Below are 19695 nucleotides of genomic sequence, written 5' to 3'. Positions count from 1 at the left end.
TTTAAATAATTTTTCATCCACCTTTCTTGCTGTCAGAAAATGAGAATTAGAGGAGATGCCCTTGTCCCAGGCTTTGCCTGGCCATCCTCCATCATGTCATCCTCCCCAGTTTCTTCCTTTTATCTGATATCCCATGGGGAAGGATGATAAGCATGGATGTTTTCCATCTGGATAAATATGGGCTTAAAACTAAAGGGTTTCCTTTCTTGCAGATGCTCATAAACAAGATTGGCCAGGTTTTTTTGAACTATACTATAGTTAATTTACAATATTGTGTTAGTTTCAGGTGTATAGCCTAATGATTCAGTTACTTTGTTTTCAGATTATTTTCCATTATAGGTTATTATAAGATATTGAACATAGTTCCCTGAGCTATACAGTAAATCCTCATTGCTTATCTATGGCATGTATAGTAGTTTTTATCTGTTAATCATATATTCTTCATTTATCCTTCCCCCACCTCTGTTAATCATATATTCCTAAATTATCCTTCCCCCACCTTCCCTTTGGTAACCTAAAGTTTGTTTTCTATGTCTGTGAATCTGTTTCCATTTTGTATATACATGCATTTGTATTATTGCTTAGATTCCACATATAAGTGATATGATATAGTATTTGTCTTTCTATCTGACTGGAGCCTGGTGGGCTACAGTCCCTGGGGTCACGAAGAGTTGGACATGACTGGGTGACTTCATGACTTCACGACGATGACAATCCTGTTGTGTGTGTGTGTGTGTGTGTGACATCTTCTTAAGCCAGTTTTCTATTGACAGACACGTGGGTTGTTTCCACGTCTTGGTTATTCTAAATAGTGCTGATGTGGGGTGCATGTGTCTTTTAAAATTAGAGTATTTGCTTTTTTCCAGATATATTTCCATGAGCGGGATGGCTGAATCATATGGCAACTCGTTTTAGTTTCTTGAGGAACCTCCATACTGTTTTCTGTAGTGACTGCATCACTTTACATTCCTATAATTATACAATTTATTGGGACATACCTACCTTTCCTTTAGGAGTTAGTTATGCCAATTTTATCACAAAAATATGTTTTTCTTCCACCCAGAGTCACTTCTCTGACCTCACAGTCAGAGAACTTGATGAGCTTGAATGGCTGAAGATGTCAAGTACAAGAGGGGTGAAAGTGAAAGTCACTCAGTTGTGTCCAACTCTCTGTGACCCCATGGACTATGCAGTCCATGGAATTCTCCAGGCCAGAATACTGGAGTGGGTAGCTGTTCCCTTTTCCAGGGGATCTTCCCAACCCAGGGATTGAACCCAGGTCTCTGCATTGCAGGTGGATTCTTTACCAGCTGAGCCACAAGGGAAGCCCAAGAATACTGGAGTAGGTAGCCTATCCCTTCTCCAGCAGATCTTCCTGATCCAGGAATTGAACCAGGGTGTCCTGCATTGCAGGCTGATTCTTTACCAACAGAGCTATCAGTTTTGGGGAGGTGATTGATACCAAACACTGTAGATCTTTGAAGTTCTTTCAGATTAATATGTGAAACATTAAGTGCTTTCCCTCCAACTTCAACTTCTACATTAAGTTAAGTGAAGTCTCTCAGTCGTGTCTGACTCTTTGCAACCCCATGCATGGAGTAGCCTGGTTCAGGCTACTCCATCCATGGGATTTTCTAAGCAAGAGTACTGGAGTGGGTTGCCATTTCCTTCTCCAGGGAATCTTCCTGACCCAGGGATCAAACCCAGGTCTCCCGCATTGTAGACAGACACTTTACCATCTGAGCCACCAGGGAAGCCTGTGCAGCTTGTCTTACTAAATGCTCCCATGTATTAGAGACACAGTGAGAATGAATACCTGACCTCTATGTGAAGCCAAGTGCAGAGAATCAGAATTGTGCCAAGCACAGTTGAAAGAGTAGCAAAATATTATATAAATTATGGTTCCTATATGGTTACCTTTGGTGTTTTATTACCAGCTAAAACAGAAAGGCAAATGGTATAGGACCCCAAAATATCAAAGTTTTCAATGTTGTAGATTTTGTGTAGTGAACATTTGTGCTAACAGAACTGTGTTAAAGTTTTTGTTTGTTCGTTTTGCAAAGTGAATTATTTTACCTCAAAAAATGTATATATCAAAATATATACTTTTCCTAGACACATAATGTTTGCTACTTGAGGGTTTTAGACAAACAGTCATATATTTTTGGCAAAATGTATGAAGTGACTCTTTTCCAGTGATGATAATGGATTAAGCTAATTCTCCTACTTTTGTTCTGACAATTCTTTGGGATTACCAAAACATTTAGATATCTGGTAGCTTCAACTCAAAGTGGATCAAAGACTTGACTATAATACCTGAAATCATAAAACTCCTAGAAGAAAATATGAGAGAGAAGCCCTTTGACATTGGTCTTGGTGATGATTTTTTTAAACCTGACACAAAAGCAAAAATAAACAAGTAGGACTGACTGTATCAAACCAAAACCTTCTACACAGCAAAATAAATCAATAAGCTGAAAAGGTAATGTACAGAATGGAAGAAAATTTTTGCAAATTATATATCTGATAAGGGGTCAGCATCCCAAATATATAAAGAACTGCTACAACTCAATAGTAAAAAAGCTTTCATATTTGATGGGATACACATTACATTAAATGTGAAAATGCACTCATTTAGTGCAAACTCATTTAGTGCAAACTCTATAGGTTAAATTGAGTTGAGTAGGCAACATTGAGTTGGCAACATTTATAGAACAGTCTGTGGACTCTGTGGGAGAGGGAGAGGGTGGGAAGATTCGGGAGAATGGTATTGAAACATGTATAATATCATGTATGAAACGAGTCACCAGTCCAGGTTCGATGCACGATACTGGATGCTTGGGGCTGGTGCACTGGGACGACCCAGAGGGATGGTATGGGAAGGGAGGAGGGAGGAGGGTTCAGGATGGGGAACATATGTATACCTGTGGTGGATTCATTTCGATATTTGGCAAAACTAATACAATATTGTAAAGTTTAAAAATAAAATAAAATTTAAAAAAAATAAAAAAATTAAGAAAAAACATGTTTTGTTTTCTTTATGTATTTTGGATTATGTGTGTATGTATGTGAGCAAGTGCACTTGTATACACTATAAATTACCCTAAAACGAAATATATAAACATCTCTGCACCCTCTTGAGCTGCTCAAGACCCTAGATGTTTTTTCCTAGCATATACTGTCCTCGAATCACCTAGCCTAACATCGTCCTATAGAATTCTCTTTGGTCATGTCAAATTTTCTACTTGAATTCCATCTTTATGTGCCTTGTTTACTCATTCCTACCAACAGTTGGCTTGAGGGCAGTGTAATTAATTGCGAGACCATCAACTGGGCACATATTCTATCGTCAGCATCCAGTTAGAGGAAAGAATCCATAACAGTAATTAGAACAGGGAAAATTTAATGAAATGAATTATTAATTCAGACAAGATGGTTAAATAAAATTGTAAAAGGATACTCTAAGCAATGTAGATTTAGCAAATGCAGAAAGTGCAGCATCTGCTTCTCGGGTAAGCATCATGAACAAGGAAGGAACTCAGGACTAGAAGGGAGTCCTTTCCCCCAAGGCCAAGATTTAGAGCTCACCTGAGAGGACTTTTTGGCTAGAGGAGGATATACCTGCCACTGGTGAAGACACAGCCAGTTTAGAAACGTATGAAGGTACATACTGAAGCTGGTCAGAGGAATATCAGGCCTGCTGGCTGAAAACTCACAGCATGGCAGTCCTTTGAAGCTGAACCAAAGGATAACAATGCAGCTAAACCAGGAAGAGAACCAGGAAAGAAAGCCCTCTTTCTTTGCTAAAAATGTGGCAGTCTCCTCTAATGACAGGCCTAACATTACATGAGCTGATGAAGGAGAAGAGTGTACAGAGTGCTTCTCCCATGTCTCAAAGAAAGGGAAAAGAGGATGAATTTGGAGCTGAAGGGTCATTCACTAATAATAGGTGTATATGTGTGATATGAAGAGGCTTTTGAGGGAGAGTCCAGAGATAGTTTGATCACTGAATAGCTACTGTTTGATTTTTGTCCAAATCTAGAGAAGAAAGTGAAAGTTGCTTAATCTGTATACATGTGTAACACAGACACAGATACTCCCTCATATTGTAAATCTGTTAGAGAAGACAGAGCTTAATTTCCACACCTGTGAAATAGGAATGATTTGGCCTTCATGTTGTTCACATGGAATGGTTTTCAATAGATATTACTCTTGTTGGAAAGCAAGGAAAATAATGAGCAAAAAAGTTTGAATTCATGTTAGCATGGATGGCCAGGTCAGGAAATGAAACTCATGTGTGCTACTCTAAACATAAAGAAATTTATTATGATACAGAGGGGCAGGATACTCATGTTATTACTGCCCATACATAAAACTGGATATGAAGGTATCTAATTTATATCTTACAGAAGCAGTTTTTTAATAGGTAAATAGTAAAGAATAAATTTAATTTCACTTTGGGAGACATAGCTGATACTCTTATTTCCATGCAATGTGCATACTCGGTAGCAGAACCTAAACTCCTAAGTCTGCCTGTGCAGGTCAGTGATGAGATTTGTTGTGACATTAGCCTGAGAGGAAAAAAGCATCCTAGCAAAAAGAACTAAGACCCAAAGGAGCAAGTACACACACACACACACATACACACTGCTGTCTCAGAATCATTAACTAGCATAATTGCCCAAAGAAAGTTGCAGACCTAAATTATAATTAAAGATTCTAATTGCAGTGTTTGCAATTAAGTTGATTTTTTACAAAAATTCAACTTTAAAAAAATCCATGAGTAAGAAGGTAAACTTGGGAATGTACTAGTAGCTAATTGACAGAGTAGGTAATATCTCATAGCACATTTAAGCAATTTATAACTCCTCAGTGTGTGTTTTTTCCCTTTTTATTTGGTCTGCATAGGAGATCTGTTCCCATTCTAGTAAGCGTTTTCACTATGTGAGCATATTCTTCAGACATAGTGGTACAGCCACTAACTATTGCACTGAAACCTAGACTAAGAACCTCAGCCCAAGTGGTTATCTCTTGCACTGATAAGTGTTAGGGTTAGAGCTTAAACAATGGACCCTTTGAAGTCATATCAAGATTTCTGATCTAGAGTTTACCATTAGGTCATTAAAAGGAGGAAGTCAGGTAGGTGATAACCTTGGTTTATTGATCATATAAATCCCCTTGGTAAATAATTGTCTATCTTATGAAAACACAGAGTACATTATCTCTTAGAAACCCTAGAAGTTATTGGGATATTGTGCAGTTCAGTAGTTAATATCATGACCTAAATCAAATCCCTTACGATTATACAGTGGAAGTGACAAATAGATTCAAGGGATTAGATCTGATAGACAGAGTGCCTGAAGAACTATGGACTGAGGTTTGTGACATTGTACAGGAGGCAGAGATCAAGACCATCCCCAAGGAAAAGAAATGAAAAAAGGCAAATAGTTGTCTGAGGAGGCTTTACAAATAGCTGTGAAAAGAAGAGAAGCAAAAGGTAAAGGAGAAAAGGAAAGATATACCCATTTGAATGCAAAGTTCCAAAGAACAGCTAGGAGAGATAAGAAAGCCTTCCTCAGCAATCAATGCAAAGAAATAGAGGAAAACAATAGAATGGGAAACTAGAGATCTCTTCAAGAAAATCAGAGATACCAGGGGGACATTTCATGCAACAATGAGCACAATAAAGGACAGAAATGGTATGGACCTAACAGAAGTAGAAGATATTAAGAAGCGGTGGCAAGAATACACAGAAGAATGGTACAAAAAAGATCTTCACTACCCAGATAATCACATTGGTGTGATCACTCACCTAGAGCCAGACATCCTGGAATGTGAAGTCAAGTGGGTCTTAGGAAGCATCACTATGAACAAAGCTAGTGGAGGTGAAGGATTTCCAGTTGAGCTATTTCAAATCCTAAAAGATGATGTTGTGAAAGTGCTGCACTCAATATGCCAGCAAATTTGGAAAACTCATCAGTGGCCTCAGGACTGGAAAAGGTCAGTTTTCATTTCAATCCCAAAGAAAGACAATGCCAAAGAATGCTCAAACTACTGCACAATTGCACTCGTGTCACACTAGCAACGTAATGCTCAAAATTCTCCAAGCCAGGCTTCAATAATACATGAACCGAGAATTTCCAGATCTTCAAGCTGATTTTAGAAAAGGCAGAGGAACCAGAGATCAAATTGCCAACATCCACTGGATCATGGAAAAAGCAAGAGAGTTCCAGAAAAACATCTATTTCTTCTTTATTGACTATGCCAAAGCCTTTGACTGTGTGGACCATAACAAACTCTGGAAAATTCTGAAAGAGATGGGAATACAAGGCCACCTGACCTGCCTCTTGAGAAATCTGTATACAGCTCAGGAAGCAACAGTTATAACTGTACATGGAACAAGACACTGGTTCCAAATTGGGAAAGGAGTATGTCAAGGCTGTATATTGTCAACCTGCTTATTTAACTTATATGCAGAATATATCATGAGAAATGCTGGACTGGATGAAGCTCAAGCTGGAATTAAGATTGCCAGGAGAAATATCAGTAACCACAGATATGCAGATGACACCACCCTTATGGCAGAAAGTGAAGAAGAACTCTTGATGAAAGGGAAAAGGAGAGTGAAATGTTGGCTTAAAACTCAGCATTCAGAAAACTAAGAACATGGCATCTGGTCCCATCACTTCATGGCAAATAGATGGGGAAACAATGGAAACAGTGGCAGACTTTATTTTTTGGGGTTCCAAAATCACTGCAGATGGTGACTGCAGCCATGAAATTAAGAGATCCTTGCTCTTTGAAAGAAAAGTTATGGCCAACCTAGAAAGCATATTAAGAAACAGACATTACTTTGTCAACATAGGTCTGTCTAGTCAAGGCTATGGTTTTTCCACTTGTCATGTATGGATGTGAGAGTTGGACTATAAAGAAAGCTGAGCACAGAAGAATTGATGCCTTTAAACTGTGGTGTTGCAGAAGACTCTTGAAAGTCCCTTGGACTGCAAGGAGATCCAACCAGTCCATCCTAAAGGAAATCAATCCTGAATATTCATTGGAAGGACTGATTTTGAAGGTGAAACTCCAATACTGTGGCCATCTGATGCGAAGAACTGATTCATTTAAAAAGACCCTCATTCTGGGAAAGACTGAAGGCAGGAGCAGAAGGGGACGACAGAGGATGAGATGGTTGGGTGGCATCATTGACTCAATGGATATGAGTTTGAATAAACTTCGGGAGCTCGTGATGGACAGGGTGGCCTGATTGCTGCAGTCCATGGGGTCACAAAGAGTTGGACACAACTGAGCGACTGAAGTGAACTGAACTGAATTAACATCATAAGGAGGTTAGAGAATTATTATAGCTTGATATTTGGTTGAAAATTGATCATGAGTTTAACGTGTTGATCCTTATCAGCAATTGACATTTGGAAATGTGTCTAAATAAAGAAAACGACTGAAAATGTGGCAAATACTATAGATCAAAGATAATTTAATAATATGTACTCATTTTAAAGCCAGATGTAGAATTTGACTACTGTAAAGTTATTGATATTTTGGAAGCATGAGAATTAGATTTAGGGAATATTCAGCCCGTGTTTTTCAGCACTTTCCTAGCTAAAGTTTTTAATAATTTTCCTCATAATAAGATTAATAGAAATGTTTTGGGATCAGTTGAAGTATTTATTTTAAAAGTTATTTCCTAGGCTCATTCTAAGATCTGTGGCATCATAATTGCTTGTTGTAGGGCATGACAGTCTGCCTTTTAACAGGTTGAAGTATTCAACTCTATGCTGAGGGAAGCCAAAAACCATCATAGGGTTGAAGGCTTGGGGCATTGGATAGATTATGATACTATTCACTGGGATATGGAACATAGGAAGAAAAGTTTTGTTTGTTTGTGTTTTTGTGTTTGAGGGTGGGGTAATATAGAGGGCATGTGAAGAGTCAGATTTTTTGCAATCTAGTAATTTATATTAGAGGGCAAGAAAAGGATAGAATTGTTTGAAAGCTTCTGTATACCCGGCAAGAAATAATTGCAGACTGGGTCAGGTAGAAAGACTGAAGATAAAAAAAAAAAAAATGAAAAGATTTAAAGGATGTGATAGTATTGACAAGCTTTGATGACATTTTGGAGGTAGGGGTTGCAGGAGAAATATAGGATGAGTGTTTGGGAGCATTGGATGGATGATGGTACCATTCACTGGGATAGGGAACATAGGAAGAAAAGTTTGTTTGCTTTTGTTCTCGTGTCTGAGGGATGAATATGTTTTGGACATATTAGGTTGGGGTCTTTGTAAGATATTTACCTGGAGCTGTCTAGGAAGCAGGCATAGATCGAGCTCAAGAGAAAGGCTTAGAGTGCAGATGGCTCAGGAGTCATCTGAAAGCTGAAACCGTGGGCATACATGAACTTGTACAAGGAAAGAGATTAGAGTGATATGGTAATCATGCTTTTACAGAAACTCTAGAATAGAGGAGGATTAAAAAGACTGTAGAGGAGACTGAGAAGGAGCAACCAAGGATGTCTGTCAGAATGGAGGAGCATTCCCTTCTTTCAACTAGACTGTGCTTTGATCCTTAATAATCAACATTGGAGAGCACTGCGTTTCCTTCCTTATCAGACGCAATGATGTTCAGTAGTCAGGTATCTGTATCAGTTACAGCCCTCTGTCCAGGTAGGATTCTGTGTCCTGAAGGAGGTATGGTTCATTTGGTAATGGGATGAACCCATAGGTTTTGCTGGGGGCAGGAGGAGAAGGGGACGACAGAGGATGAGATGGCTGGATGGCATCATTGACTCGATGGACGTGAGTCTGGGTGAACTCCGGGAGTTGGTGTTGGACAGGGAGGCCTGGCGTGCTGCAATTCATGGGGTCACAAAGAGTTGGACACGACTGAGCAACTGAACTGAACTGAACTGAAAACCTCATTTAGGGAGTGGGGTAATAGTTACAGAAAAGAATGCAGATAAAGGTGGTTTGACTCCAGCCATCACTTTTCTGCAGCAAGAAGGGTTGTAGGAACTAAGCACATGCAGTCATAGTTCACCTGACTGCCTCTGGGGAGAGCATTCCTTTCTACTCCCCTATGCTTTTGTATAAACTAAATAACAAACAACTGTGGCTTCTGAACATGAAGTGATTTTTAAAATAAAACTTGCAGCCGTTGCATGTTCTTTCCCAAGGTTACAAGGGTGGGGCCTGTCTTTTAGGGAGAACTCTGCAGAATTTATATGCCATGAGGAATAATAGACACCATCACTAGTGTATGCCCCTACATTCTCCAGGAGAAACCGTTACACGTAGATGACTGTCAAACACAGAAGGTTTGAGGTGCCATGGGCACTTTCCCAAGAGTTAACTACAACACCAGGAGAATGTGGTTTTAATGCCAGTGCAAGAGAGCATTCATTACAAAAGTAGGGAGAAAACAACAGTGTCATAAATTATGGTAAAGCCAAGGAAAGGATTTAGCTGTTTCATTAGATTAAGAACAAAGAGATATTTGTTGATCATGGTAAAAGCAACCAGATTGCAGTGGGTTGAGGCATGTGGGAGGTGAGGAAATGGAGAAAGAGTGGAGGCAACATTTTTTAAGCCGCGTGGTTGAGGCGAGGAGGGAAGGCAGAGGGCAATAGCTGTAAGGCATTGACTGTCAGACAGGCTTTTTTTTTAAGTTGCATTGAACTTCTCGCTGTTCTCAGAACCTGCCATTATCTTTAACAACTCAGTGGCCTTGCAAATGTTTTTCCCTCTTCTTGTTATGCCTTCCCTCCTGCTTTGCCAACTGGAGAGTTTTCATTTATTCAAAGCCAAGCTCAAATTTCATCCTCCCTGATGTTTTTCTAGGCTACTCCAAGCAGAGTCAATCCTTCTGATCCCCATGCTCCACAACATGACTTTGACTCCTTTTGATGAACTTCCATGCTGGATTATAAAACTCTGTATGTCTTTTTTCTTTATTGCAGCCTGAGCTACTAGGCATGAGTTGTGTTTGGTCTTTTCAACCAGATTGCTAAGTACACACTCTGTATCTGTCAGTGTCGGGAGCTGAATACTTAAGTATAAGCAGGGCTGCCCTCGTGTTGTTCACAGTGTAGTGGGGGGACAGTTAAGGGAAAAAATCATCAATCTTAAAACAGTGTGGTCATGTTTTTATTGAAGTATTTATGGATTGATATGGTAGTAGTGAGCACATGGGTAGAGGATGTCTATATCTGAGAAGATTTCTAGGGAAAAAAAGATAGCAGAGGAGGACAAAGTTTGGCCAGCTACATAACAGGATGAGTGTTTTAGCACAAAGTGAAAGAGCTAATGAATTTAGTAAACTTTAAAAAGTTCAGTGTGGCTGCAGCCTAGAATGCTCTTTTGGATTTGGGGGACAGGAGACTAGAAAACAACTTAGAACCAAATCATGAAGGCCTTATAGCCAGCTGCCCCAAAACTCCATAAAAACATCTCCAAATCAAACTTGAAACATAGTAGATTTCTGTTACCACAGATCTTATTATCTCATGGCTTTTTCGATATGTGTTGGTATATTTTAATACATAAATATTATATAGAAAAAGAGCTCACTGTGATTAGTTTAATATAGTCACATAGGCATGCATACACATACACATTCATACCACACACTTGGGACTGTAAGGATTAGGGGATTGCACTACCATCTGCCCCTGCCGATGCCTTTCTCCTTTTCTACCGTTTGAGCTGTTATGGCCCAGAATCCTTGTTATTACACTTACTTCCCAGTGATTCCTCTCATTTGTTTATTCATGGACTAATTAGTGTTTACCTTCTATGGTCTGGGCAGTTAGATACTGGTGATGCATTGAAGAAAGTGGTCACTGTCCTTGTTCTCAATGTGGAGTGAACATTGCCAGATTGTAGGGGTTGATAGGGAAGAGACTGCAGGGGAATTCCATGAGTTTGAGTAGTAAGGTGAAGCATGACACATGAGGTCCTGCAGTACCAATATTGCTATAGGCAGAGGGTATGGACAATTGCTAGGCAAGAGACTGCAGAGGTAAGGGAGCGAGAGACCATTGCAGGGCTTGGGAGGCTATAAGAAAGCCTTTGGACTTCATCCCAAGGGCTTTAGAAATTCAAAAGCACACTTTAACAGCACTTCATTCTATGGATCTTCTTTCCCCATATCATGTAATATCTTGGGTGCCTCTTATAGCTTCTGTTCACTTTCAAAATCAAAGAGCTCGGTCCAGTCCAATTTAAATATCAATATTTTATGCCATTTAGAGCTTCTCTCCTCTTCTCAGCCATAGTCACAGGTAAGGGTTGCATAGTGGCTGGTGGGCTGTGATCGACTATTCTTCTCCTCTTTCTGGGTCTTTCTAGAGTTGAGGCAATGAAAAGGGAGATTGTAAAAAGGAAGAAAATATCTTTTTTATTGGTAAACATTTTTCAGGTGTGTTTATACATTTATCAGAATATAATTGCTCCAAATTGTGCTAGTCTCTGAAGTGAATCAGCCATATGCATACATACATCCCCTGCCTCTTGGACTTCCCTCCCACCCTCCCCATCCCACCACTAAAAGGAATGAAATAGGGTCATTTGTTGAGATGTGGATGGACCTAGAGTCGATCGTACAGAGACATAATGTGACTTTTGATTTTGATTCTGATTGCTTTGTTCTTGCTGTTTGTTCCCTGCATGTGTAATTGTATAACTGGATTTGTTTCTAGCCGCATGAAAGCTTTTAAGTTACAAATGGTTGCTCAAACTCCTGCTACTGCTGTAGCTTCCTCCAACTACTATTTGGTGCCCCTGGATAAGATATCCTCAATATGAGGATTAGGAGAATATGTTGCCTCACCAATTTAGGGACAACGCCCCTTGGCTCAAAAGTAGTTATGGAATGAGAACGACGCCCCTTTTCCCTAGACAACATAATTCTCCTAAAAGAAAAGCGGGGAATGAGAGAGTCATTTCCTAGGCAGGTTGATAAGGAGTCTAGGGGTCCCCAAGGAGAGAGGGGTCTGGAATTCTCAAGGAGAAAAAAAGGACAAACTTTTTTTCTTTCTCCACATTCCTTAGGATTATATAACAATAATGTATCCTGCCTAAGGACAGTCTCTGGATTAAACCTTCTGGCTAATTCTGTTATCTTAAAATGTAAATTATGGGAGTAGGTCTGGTGAGGTCTTTACAACCTCCAGACATTCTTTAGATCATTAGAGAGTATATAATTTCATTGCTAACACTAGCAAGTGGGTACTCTTTTTACCCCCTTCTGATGCCTATGTCAGAAGCTTTCTCTATCTCCTTTATACTTTAATAAAACTTTATTACACACACACACAAAAAAAAAGAGAGAGAAAAACAAATATCATGTACTAACACATTTATGTGGAATCTAGAAAAATGGTACTGATGAACCTGTTTCCAAGGCAGGAATAGAGACGTAGACGTGGAGAACAGACATGTGGCCACGAGGGTGGGGAGCAGAGGGTGGGACGAATTGGGAGATTAGGAAATATCTCTTTACTTAACCGTTCTGTAGGTGGTTCTCTCTTGGCAGTCAGTGACATTTGTACGGCTGTTAGATAAATGCAGGACCTCTCTTGGGGCATGCATGTGATTTCCTTTCAATGACCTCTGTTATCCTAAACACCAAAAACACAGCTGGTCTATTCTTTTATAGTTCTCTTGGGGCGTCCTACTTAGTCTCTGCCTCTGGCACTTTACCTTGTGGCCTTTTACGGATGGGTGTCATTCTCTTGTCAGGCCACCCTTTTCTTAAGTTTGGGGAGTTGGGGAAGAAGGCTACTGTGAAGGTGATTTATACCAGGATATACCAGGCTTCCCTGGTGGCTCAGAGGTAAAGTGTCTGCCTGCAATGCAGGAGACCCAGGTTTGATCCCTGGGTCGGGAAGATCCCCTGGAGAAGGAAATGGCAACCCACTCTAGTACTCTTGCCTGGAAAATCCCATGGACGGAGAAGCCTGGTGGGCTACAGTCCATGGGGTCGCAAAGAGTCGGACACGACTGAGCGACTTCACTCACTTCACTATACCAGGCTACCTTCTTTGAAATCCAAACTATTTCTAAGAGCTTTATATGTATTATCCCACTTCATCCTTATAAGAAATAAGTTGTATAATTGCCACTGTTTTACAGATAAATTGGCTGAAATAAAGAGAGATTAAGTAACCTGCTCAAGGTCAAGTACCCTGGTCTAATTGACTTATGAGCCCATGCACCTTACATCTATTTCATGTCACTCAGCTTATTATTGTTGTTATTTTTCCATCTTGTGTTTGAGTCAGTTTTAAATATGGAAAGAAGACTTTGACAATTTCAAACCTCTGATTCTCAACCTGAAACTAAATTCTTCCTTTAACTTTCCATGACACTTGACTGGAGTCTATATTTTAGTCTATAAAGAAGGAAATTTCTGTCCCACCTCCAAGGATTGTTTTTATGTATGGTACAACAAAAAGAACATAGTGTCAGGAAAATTAAGGTTTGAGTTCAAATGTTGGATTTCTTTCTCTTTTTTTAATGATATGACTTCTGAAATATTCCCTACCTGTTAAGTGGAAATACTGCTGCATAGTTAATAAGGCTGTTGGCTTAAAGCTCAACATTCAGAAAACAAAGATCATGGCATCCGGTCCCATCACTTCATGGGAAATAGATGGGGAAACAGTGGAAAGAGTGTCAGACTTTATTTTTCTGGGCTCCAAAATCACTGCAGATGGTGACTGCAGCCATGAAATTAAAAGACGCTTACTCCTTGGAAGGAAAGTTATGACCAACCTAGATAGCATATTTAAAAGCAGAGACATTACTTTGCCAACAAAGGTCCATCTAGTCAAGGCTATGGTTTTTCCCGTGGTCATGTATGGATGTGAGAGTTAGACTGTGAAGAAGGCTGAGCGCCAAAGAATTGATGCTTTTGAACTGTGGTGTTGGAGAAGACTCTTGAGAGTCCCTTGGACTGCAAGGAGATCCAACCAGTCCATTCTGAAGGAGATCAGCCCTGGGATTTCTTTGGAAGGACTGATGCTGAAGCTGAAACTCCAGTACTTTGGCCACCTCATGCGAAGAGTTGACTCATTGGAAAAGACTCTGATGCTGGGAGGGATTAGAGGCAGGAGGAGAAGGGGACGACAGAGGATGAGATGGCTGGATGGCATCACTGACTTGATGGACATAGGTCTGAGTGAACTCCGGGAGTTGGTGATGTACAGGGAGGCCTGGCGTGCTGCGATTCATGGGGTCGCAAAGAGTCGGACACGACTGAGCGACTGAACTGAACTGAACTGAATGAATTTTAAACAATACATTGTGTCAAAATGAATTGCAATTGACATATTTTAACTATTAATCATTTTAAGTTCTTTGATTAGATATTTTAAATCATTTGCTGTTAGAATCTGAATCTTTAGTAACAGTTTCTAATTTGTAAACTTGCCAGGCGTCTAGATCCAAAGAGAAAGCCCGGACAGACATCTTGCCCATACAATAGTCCAAAAATGCAGCAGCTGTGGTGATCTGCGGTCTGTTTGTGTGAGCTTCTTTGCATAATAAGGTTTTATGATGGGTACTAATTGGGTTTATTGACACTGCTGATCTGTTCTTAAGCTTCTTACTGTTTGCAATTTTTGCAGGGCTAATACCAGGCTAGATTCTTAATTCCCACCCCTTTGAGTACCAACTGAAAATGTTGGAACTTACCATTCTTGTATAGTCTCAGGGTGTTATTTCTTCAATTGCTGTATACCTGCCTCATAAACTGCATTTTTCTTCATGATAAAGAAACACAGATTGAAACTTTAAGGAGACTATCTTTCAATAGCAAAAGGGTATAATGAAATAAATTTTGGTACTTTAAAATACACTCAGTAAATCAAAGTAAATGAGAAATCACTCCAAGAGCAGTCCTGCAATTTGGTCATGTTTTAGTGCGTAGATAAAATTCTTCAGAAATTGGCTACAAGCACTGGCTTATAATTAATGTAGCCAAGCAGTAAGAAATATGCTGTCTTCACTAAGTTAATGTGTCCTTGAAATCATATTTATCCAATTAACTGTGCAATAGAGAGTGATATCCTTATTTGCAATACATTTGATGGAAATAATACTCAGTGGCAGTAAAGACATTGGGCTGGAAAACGCATCCTTGTCTGAGTTCTGTCCCTTGCATGATTGGAAATAGGGCAGTCACTAAATTTGTTTATAAATCCATCTATAAAACAGAGATGTTTGATTAAATTTCCCTTAAAGAGTTTCTCAAATCTTCAAGTGTATGGAAGCTTCAACTCTTTCGTCTCAACAGTCTCAAGTGTCCTGTACACCAGCCAGAGGATAGCTGCATGCTGATATGTCCTTATGAAACTTTTTAGTTTCTTTTTAAATTTGCTCCTTATTGTTTGTGTTTTCTCTGAGCAATTTTGTAGTTGATTTTGGTGTTATTTCTTTAGAACCTCGGTTCAAGGGACCAAGTCTTGTCTGTATGAAGAAGCTGTACTGTTTGTACTTCTCTGGCAATTTTCTTGCAACACACAAATCAAGTAATTATTTTATTAGTGTATATTCATGACAAACGAGATTTATTTTAAGAAACCTTTCAAGAATATTCTTTGTATATATATTATATTATATATACATTCATTATATATATGTATATATATCAAATTAAAAATGCAAATAATTTTTTTGGAAATCCTGTTGTAACTTAGTGGATATGCAGTACATATTATTCAATTGAAATGTCTCCTTTCCTTCTATTTTAGTCTTGAAATCAAAACCACAATAACTAGTGAATCAATTGTACTTATTTGTTTACATATCTATATGCTTTTGTACTAATATATTGAAGTATTCTGAGAAGCACAAAATCAGAAATTGGAATGAGATTAATTTTAAATACATATTATTTTCAGGAATAATCATTATATAACTTTTAAAATAGATTTATTTTTACTTTACCTAATATTTTTATTCCTGAGAATATTTTAACAATTACTATGTTTAAATGTGCTTTATTTTTATATATCTTGCTTAAATAGTTTATACTATAGCAATCATCTGATGCTAAATTCATATCATTTTAATACTTGTCACAATAACTGCTATAGTTACAGAAAGAGACATAAATTCATGTTTAAGAAGTGTATTATTGGTTACTGGTTACTGAACCATCATGCCAATTTTTATAAAACCCATCCACCAATTCTGGATATACATCTTCATATTCTGAGTATTTGGTTTTCAAAACAACTTAGTATTTGCAATGTCCTTATACTATCATTAACCAGGATTTCATGGTACAATATGTGCTTCAGATGAAGCTCATCATTAAATATAGTGGGTTTAAACTCACATTTTAATTATCTTTACTGAAAATTATAAATTTGCTTTTGCATATTTCTCTGTAGAGTTATTAGTTCATCATTTTTATATGACTAATGAAGAACTCATGTTAGTCATAGAAGTGATATCCCTTTTTCTTGTTGTCCACTTGGATTGTATAATTATTAGTGTTTTCTTTAATCCATGGTATCACTTAGCAGTGAGTTTTTAAAGTCAATTTATTTTCACTAGAGTTAGTTTAATCAAAGCTAGATATTATAACTTGAAAATTTACTTGAGTACAAATCACAGTACACTAAATGTAGATGAAATAGGCATCCCTTGACCGTTCCCTGTTGTAGCTTCTTCTCTTCCCATAGGATGACTTACTCACATGACTATCCATTTAGTGGGAGTGGACATAGTGAGAGTACCAGTATCATAATATATATTATTTACTAGCAAAACTTCATTTACTTCTTATATTTAGATAAGGATTCTAAATATGAGAAGAACAAAGTTATAATTGCAGTATATCGTGTTGTAGTAATGGAAAGCTTTATGAAGTAGTAAAGATAAACAGACTTTCTTCTAAATAGATAAACAGTGTTTCATCCAGGTGTTTAGGGGACTGGGAGTGTGGTTGAGTGTTGAGTTCTTGACCCAGGCAGGTGGAGCACTTGCTTTATCTGAGGAATAGCAAGGTTAGGAATTGTTAAAATTGCCTAGTGAAAGTGAAGTCGCTCAGTCACGTCGGACTCTTTGCGACCCCATAGACTGTAGCCTACCAGGCTCCTCCGTCCATGGGATTTTCCAGGCAAGAGTACTGGAGTGGGTTGCCATTTCCTTCTCCAGAGGATCTTCCCGACCCAGGGATCGAACCTGGGTCTCCTGCATTGGGGGCAGACGCTTTACTGTCTGAGCCACCAGGGAAGCCTAGAGTGTAACATGAATGTGCCTGGTTGTGGGGAGGAGGAAATAAATGCACAGTCACTATGCCTAGGATGGCAGAGTATGCTTGGGATGCTTTGAAGGCTCAAAAACAGTGTACTTAAAAATAGTTTAAAATATTTATGGCTGAGTCTCATTGCTGTTCACCTGAAACTATCACGACATTGTTAATGGGCTATACTCAACAAAATAAAAAGGTTAAAAAAAAAAAAAAGGAGCTCACCTGAAACTTACTGTTAGGAAACCTTGAGTATCTCCATGTGAGGGGTCTATAGGAAAGGTTTCCTACTATTAGCAAGAATTTCTGAAACAGATAAACATCACATAGTTTTATAGAAATAGAAAATTTGAAGTTTTATAAAAAGTTGTAAAATATATTCATTTACTGAACAGGTAAGTGTCCAATATGCTCACATCAGACATGAATTTGGCAAAACCACATTTGCAAAGAAACATTTACATAAAAACATATCAGATAGGACAAACTTACAGGGTCACATGTATACCTATGGTCAAATCATGTTGATGTATGGCAGGGGCCATCACAATATTGTAAAGTAATTATCCTCCAGTTAAAATAAATAAACAAATTTTAAAAACTCATCTTTTAATCTAGGTTTTTTTTTTAATAGAGCTATATTTCTATAAATTACATTTTAAAAAGTGACTGAATCACAGTGAGGGTAGATTAGGTGATGATATTTTCTGCTAAGGTTTAGGACCCAGAGCCCCTCTTTACTTCTGTCCATATATCATTACCTGTGGCTGACTACGGAGAAGGCAAGGGCACCCCACTCCAGTACTCTTGACTGGAAAATCCTATGGACGCAGGAGCCTGGTGCGCTGTAGTCCATGGGGTCGCTAGGAGTCAGACACGACTGAGCGACTTCACTTTCACTTTTCACTTTCATGCATTGGAGAAGGAAATGGCAACCCACTCCAGTGTTCTTGCCTGGAGAATCCCAGGGACAGGAAGCCTGGTGGGCTGCGGTCTATGGGGTCGCACAGAGTCGGACATGACTGACGCGACTTAACAGCAGCAGCAGCAGTGGTTGACTATTTACCTTTATCCATTCAATTTTTGAGGAATTGTTCAGAATCATTTACTTAAGTGAAGAAGTGAAGTGAAGTTGATCAGTCGTGTCCGACTCTTTGCGACCCCATGGACTGTAGCCTCCCACGCTCCTCCGTCCATGGGATTTTCCAGGCAAGAGTACTGGAGTGGGTTGCCATTTCCTTCTCCAGAGGATCTTCCCAACCCAGGGATCGAACCGGGATCTCCTGCATTGTAGGCAGACGCTTTACCATCTGAGTCACCAGGGAAGTTCCTTAAGTGAGGTTTGTACAAATGATTTGATATTGTCATAAGTATGTGACATTTTTAATGTCTTTTTCTAAACAGACAATTTTAGTTGAGTGAAATTGCCAACTGCTAAGGTGTTTATTTTCAAACATGTGATAACTGTGGCTTTGTGCTCAAAGGACACTTTCTGAATTTCCAGTCTCAGAGGCATAACTGAACATTTTAGTTATTTATCATGAAAGTTTTTGCACGAACATACATTGACCAAAATTTTAATATCCAATAAATTGTCAGTATTGATCACAATTGTGAATTGTACATGTTTAAAATGTATGCATTCTCTTGTCCTAAGAAGGACAGAGAGAGAATGAGAAAAGGGAGGTGGGGAAGGATAAAGAGAGAGGATGAAAGACAGAGAGAGACAGATTGAATAAATCAACTTAAAGTATTGAAGAATGATAATAGAGGAAGTGATCAATAGTTGGTCTGTATGAATATTTAAAGGTACGTTGTAACCTGGGGGTGTTTTTTTGCAAAGCATTAATATTTTTAGTATTCTAATACCTTGTAAAATTATTTTCATTACAACTAATTCATAAAATAAACTTTATTGAAATCATCTCCTAACAATTTCTTGTTAACAATATGATATCTCATCATTTTTTTAGGGTTAAAAAAGCAATAAGATATTTTATAGTTTCTTTGGCAACAGAAAATGTCATTTAGATCTGACAGTGTGTATGTTTAAGAGTTGCTGTTTTGCCCTTCCTTTTTTATTTTGCTACTGAGAATCAGGCTGCCTGCTTATTCATTCTTGAGATAAATGATTAAGTAATTTGGGACAAATCCACCCAGACTCTGCTCAAGCATGCCCCTTGTCCAAGTAGTTTTAAACCATACAATGCAGTAAAACAGTTTGACTGGGACTTTATTCAACTGAATGAGGTCAGAGAAAGTATTTCTCTTTTTCTTTTCATAATGTGTACCTAATTGTGTGAATATACATGCTTTATCCTTTTGTAAATGGCAACAATTATTGATAAATATAAAGGAATGATTTTTCAAAATTCACTTCTCAAAATAGTTTTCTCTGTTTTTAAACTATATTATTACTTT

General features: G+C 38.5%; 1 protein-coding gene across 2 annotated transcripts in view; it reads left to right on the top strand.

The window, feature by feature from the left end:
* GABRA2 (gamma-aminobutyric acid type A receptor subunit alpha2) overlaps nucleotides 1-19695 on the top strand; it is a 147841-nt gene that overhangs the window by 57902 nt on the left and 70244 nt on the right. The window lies entirely within an intron of this gene.

This window comes from Bos indicus, chromosome 6 (assembly GCF_029378745.1).
Source record: "Bos indicus isolate NIAB-ARS_2022 breed Sahiwal x Tharparkar chromosome 6, NIAB-ARS_B.indTharparkar_mat_pri_1.0, whole genome shotgun sequence".
In the NCBI taxonomy this organism is placed as follows: Eukaryota; Metazoa; Chordata; class Mammalia; order Artiodactyla; family Bovidae; genus Bos; species Bos indicus.
Note: the sequence above shows the minus strand (reverse complement) of the source record. Positions and strands in the feature narration are given on the sequence as shown.